The following is a 6038-nucleotide window of genomic DNA, read 5'->3' as shown; positions in this document are numbered from 1 at the left end:
ATCAGTCTGGTGTTTGCCGTACACGATCACCTGTGCAGACAGAATCCAAGATGGCAGCTTGGCGTCACAAGTGTTCACCGCTAGTAGGCAGTGTTTTCAATTGCATAGCACCATTGCCGTATTTGTGAATGAGACGTTCTTTTTTCACGCTAGACGGGAAAAAGTAAACATAGTGTTTACAGACTCAGTGAGGTGTAAGAATCAAATGAAAGATGGTGTCATTAAGCCACATGAATGCTGTCCAGCCGTAAACTAATCAGAATAAACTGTTAATCTGTGACCGGATTACAGAGGCTTTTACCATAGTTGATCCTTGGAAATAACGCCCGTTTCCTGTCGTTTATTTCCGAATTGAAAGGCGCAAATACGTTTTTTAATTAAAAAAAGAAAAATATATCCTGCTCTGCATTACTACTAGCACTTTAGCTTTGTAGAAGTAAATATTCTGTATCCATTGGGTGTTTTGAATCCACATTAAGGCAATTTCTACCGAGACACCCCATCCACAAAAATAAAGAAATCTTATTATCATCGCATACCGTGGTTAGCATTCCCCTGCCTGGAATTACAGGCTCGATACCCTCAGGAATACTCAGTGAAGCAGATGTTTCATCTCAGCAGGAGTTTAACCTCGTTAAATAAAAAGATGACGATGTTAATGGAGATAAATGAGCTCAGCCCGGCATCTTTTTTATTTATTCCTCCGGAGTAGGAACAGCAACCCTGACACCGTCTACACAAACAATTTGGTGCAGAAACTAAATTGAGGTTGAGTGATGAATAAAGGGGTTCAGATTGCTGCCACTTAAATCAGTCTTAGCTCTCCGGGGAGAACCCCCCCTTTAACATCAGCACAGACTACAGGTCAATACTACATTCCCGTATCTATATTAAATAAGAATTAAGTAATATAATCGTTAAAATATGCGAAAGATTTTATTCAGAGAACGGCAGTACAGAACCATGATGCTTTGACTTTTGTGGTTTGACTTTGACTTTTGCTCTCGCCCCTTTCCAGATGTATGCTTTGTTAATTTGCAATACCTAAGAGCTGAAAAAAAACCCTCAATCCACACATTTAAAAACTGGGGGGCAGATGTTATTGTACCCGAAGGAATTCAGCGAGATTAAGTATTTAGACGGGCAAGCGACTTTATATAGCCAGCCAGCGGGGGGGTGGCAGACTGTAATCCCTCCCAAAACAGGAACAGCAGCTTCGATTTGAAGAGGCTCAGAAAAACATTTAGGTCAAAGTGTTTGTGTACTTATTTTAACGTAAATTCAATAATTACGACGAGCTTTCTGAGCGAATTGCTCCATCCGGTGGTCTTTCAGGGGAACAGCTTCAAAACACAGCTAAATTAACAAGTAGGTTCAGACGAGCTGCTGCCCCTTCAATCCGTAATCACTGCTGTAAAGGGGTGTTCAGATTGTTTCGTGAGACGTTTTGGCCCACATACTCTTAAATGGAAGCAATGCGGAGGTTTTCGTCCCCTCTTCCAAACTGAGTGCTTCAAAAATCGACCCTGTACTTCTCCTCATAGTCCGATCTGATTTTCCAAATAAATCAGCGTTTTGATTTTCAGTCAGATCTCGATGGGTGATAATTAAGGACGGTAATTGGCATGACTTCTTTTTGCAGAGTAAAATTGATTTTCAGAATATTGGTAGTTGTTAAATCAGATGATTTTATTCATAAACCTCATAACGACAGAATTTGTTTCAATAACGCTATTATCACGGCATACATTATTTGGTATGAATTGCTGTCAAGCAAGTCCCTAAAAATTGATGTCAATGAAAAAAATCAGCGTTTTCAATCTAGTGCACCAAGGACTTCTCTCCTAATGACAATGTAGATGAATGATTCATGCTATTACAATTACTTGTAAGTGAAATGATCCATTTGAAATTCCCCTGACTACTTCTGCTCTCAGCAAGTCAATTCTGTAATATTCATTTTTTGATTGCCTTGACACAGCGATCTGCCACCCGAGTCTCTGTTCAGAAATTAACCGCTGCTTTCAGAGAGCACAAACGGAAGCTGAGCGGACTCTGGAAACAAACTAACAAGCCATGTTGTCAACGTGATTCCCCGTCTCCTTTTATGAAATCGTCACACGAGACCCTTGAGTCCACCAAGTGAACTAGATTTGTGAAGTAGCCTGCCCACACTGTTCTGATGTTCTGTATTAATGTTTTTTCAGCTACCCTTTATAAGTATCTGCAATTGGTTTCAGTACAACAGCCTACGATGTTGCCAAATGTGTCATAACTTGCCAACTTCTATAAAAAGCTTGACAGTATAACACTGTATGTATTGTATGAAACCTGACCGTGCTCCGTCCTCTTCAACAGGACCGTATCTTAAGTGAAGTAGTTCCAGTAGGGAGCTGCGTCAGCATGCCTAGGCTGCAGAGGAACAAGTAAAGGTTTATTGCATGCTGAAACAAGCAAAAAAAAAACACAACGTTTCGGCAGTGGAGCCTTCTTCGAGCAAGAGCTCTACTCCAAGCCCATAGATTAATGAGGAAGGGGCCAGACTCTTGTTCCCCCTTTGTGAGATGAGAGAATGTCAGAGTACCCGAAGAAAACCCAGGTAAACACGAAGAAGAACATGCAAACTCCACACAGACTGCACCTTTTTGATCAGAACCCTGAATCAAATCCAAGACCCTAGAGCTGCAAGGGAGAAACACACCACCCTGCTCCTAACCTGATAGCCATCTATAAAGCATTGTGAGCTGACAGATGTAATAGGTAACCATCTAAACTGCCTTTTCTCTTTGAACCACTTATTGCACTTTGAATCGTTTGTTTTACAGAAAGCTTCTGCCTTTGGTCAGAATTAATCCCACACTGTGACATTAGTTGTTAGTTATTCTAGACAAGGTTTTGGGTATTTGGAGGCCTACACCATGAATCAGTCCACAAAATAAGAGGCTCTCCCAAGCAAACTGGGTCCTCATTGGCTCAGGAGCATGGAGAAGAACTGAGCTGGGCTCATCTGTTAGGTTTGCTCAGTTCAGAGACAGAAAGCATTGTGTTCTCAGAAATGAGTAGCCTAGTGTCAGACAGCAGTTGAATCATGTACTCTGTGGCCATCAGCTGTAATTATGATTGGACATAGGCATCAGATTTGGTGGGTTATGGTTTAACAGGAGACTCAGGCAGGGAGAATGTAGCTTCAAAGAAACAAAGCTCATTTGACAATACTGTGTGCATGTTTTAGTGTCAGTGGAAATCCCACTGGGACTCCTGCGTGCTGCCTTTTTCATCACTGTACCCTGCAGCTGGCATTACTGAATCAGCACTGACTCAGTTTAGCTCTCTTGCTTCGGGTTTTTTATGTGTCAGCTCCTTGGTTTAACTAAGCAAATAGTTTGTTCAAATCAGCAATTAAAGAACTCACATGGCATTAAAGGAAGACTGCTCTCCCTCCTCTCCTGGGAAACTGAGATGAGCAACTTTAAACAAACTCAGCATTTTGACATTTTAGGCATCAACAGTACAACAAATTAATGATCTTGGACTGAGGACATCAATGAAAAAAATTCAGCTCATGAAGATGATCATAGTTTCATCTTTCTTGTGAAAGGCAAGAGTCAAAAGTTCTAATATTGATTGTACGCACATGAAGTTTTATGCACTTATAAGCTGGCAAAGGTCATAATAATAGATGCACTTTACATTAGTTGAAGGAATCTTATTCTTGTGTTATTACATGTCCCGTATTATTTTATAATCTATGTGTGACCCACTGTTGTCTCTCTTATTAAAGACTCAGGGAGAATAACCTGTTAAAAGGATTCCCTGTGCCTAATGAGAGGTAATGTTACAAATGGACTACATGAGTATGTGTGACATTAATTAAATTCCTCCGTGGACTTCCTGCCCATTAGTTTTATGGCAAAGGACATGATTGTTTCTGAAATTGTGTATAGGCAAAGACAATAAACCACAGGAAACATGCAATATAAAAAACAGAACAAACACATCCCATGATTGATAAGGCATATATCAGAAAAAATAACATAGAAATAAATACTGAAATGTCTTTTTAAAAACACTCGAGCCTGGAAAAGCTCTTTCAATGAGGAGTTTAAACCTTCAAATTGCTTTTACACTTTTGCGGTCTTTGTCTGCAAAGGTTACTGGTCACAGCGTGGTTTTTAACATTGTTAATCAAATTATTTATTTTAATTCCTGAAAGGTAACAGAAACAAGAAAACATTCATCCTTTTGGACACCAGTCTTGTTATGTTCCCTTCTGGCTGGGCTGTTTCTTGATTGAACCAATTACACCCTTAATTAGATCTTTTCTTCACAGTTTCTAAAAACTTAGGGCTTTCAGGCATTTCAATAACTTTGCAGATGACTAGAAATCAAAAGCTCTTCTAAGAGATGGAAGCAATTAAAATGACTAATTAGGACAATTATTGGTTCAATTAAGTGTCAGAATAAAAGCTAGAAGGCAAGACCATATTGGGGAACATCTGTATTAATGCTAGAGGACATTGGTACTTACAGAATTTTATCAACATCAGAAACCTGATGGGCCATAACTGACATTCACTCGACTCAAGTAAAGGCTCAGGCAATACATACTGTAGCAGAGAAGCTCCCTGTGGGCCACACCACAGTGCACTGCAGCAGACTTGTATTTTCACAAGCTGAAGGCTTTGAGACAATTGAGCATCTAGTGAATTCGGTGAAGTAATTCAAAAGGCAGGGTATAATGAAAGATTCCTCAGTCTCTAGAAAAACCAGGCTGTACACGTATTGTATAAACTAGTAATCTCTTACAAGAGGAAGGCTGGGAAAATCTTTTGGAGGACAAGGAAACCAATGATTATGTTGGGGGTTTTTTTCTGAGTCTCCCTGATTACATTTTCTCTGTGATTACAGGTGGCATGGAATAGAAGCACACTTAATTCACCTGCTGTTCCCCAGTTGGTATTGATTTAATACAGGGGCAGTGCACCTTAATCCAGATGAGCCTCTCTCAGCCTCCTCCGTCCACCTTAATCAGCTCTCAACAGCACAAGGCTTTTTGTTTATGATGATCAAGGCAGGAACATCTGCATAGAATGGATTTTGAATAAAGGTGGAAAGAAGGTAGTATTTAGGTGCAATAAACTGTGTCGAAGCATAAGTGTCTCTTGTCTGCGTCTTTGTCATTCTCCAATGTGATTACTGCTCCTGCATGGATCTGAAACACAGTTCATTTTCACGTCCCAGCTTTTGGACCAAGGCAGGGAATTTCTACAATAATAATCATAATTTGGGAAAAACAGAAATAAATGCTGAGATTGAGGAGAATTTTAATTTCTTTTTGTTCAAAAATGGCATAAAGATAATAAACATTCATTAAACACATGCTGAGTGTGTACAGTATATTGTACCTTTATATTGTCTACAAGTTTAATGTTACTGAAAATTATGGAAATTCAATGGTCACTTGAGATTGGAAATGTGACTTTGGGGTGGAGTTTGGTTTGTGCTTCTGGTCTGGTGTCACCTACTGTATTTGTGCTGAACGTCCCTGCTGCCATCTGTGGAGAATTGTGCACTCAGGAGATTAAGTACATGGCTTGTGCCACAGTTCCACAGCAACAAATTACTGTAGCCTTGCATTCAGCATCTCCTTTTTCATAATCCTCCACATTGAAATCAGTTTCTGGGAGTCTAGTGGGTCTGGAGAAAAGGCAGATGCTGTGCTTAAGAGTCCCCAGAATATCACAGCAGAAGTGCCTGGTAGTAATTTCTGCACACATCTTAGTTAGAATATCTAACTAGAACATCTTATTTAAAGATGGGCAAAATTAACAGCTGTCAAAAACATTGCAATGCCTCTCAGGAAATCCATTATTTAATATCACAAATCAATAAATCAGACTTTACACAGATCTTTACACGGTGATCTGCTGACAAAATGTATGTTTGAACACCTGCATCACAGGCTTGTGGACAGAATACCGAATATTAGTGACTAGCAGTGCTCTTATAAAAGAATAGCTTCTGTCCACACTTGCTAA

The sequence above is a fragment of the Lepisosteus platostomus genome, chromosome 27 (assembly GCF_059453375.1).
Source record: "Lepisosteus platostomus isolate fLepPlt1 chromosome 27, fLepPlt1.hap1, whole genome shotgun sequence".
NCBI lineage: Eukaryota > Metazoa > Chordata > Actinopteri > Semionotiformes > Lepisosteidae > Lepisosteus > Lepisosteus platostomus.
This window is presented reverse-complemented; position numbering follows the sequence as displayed.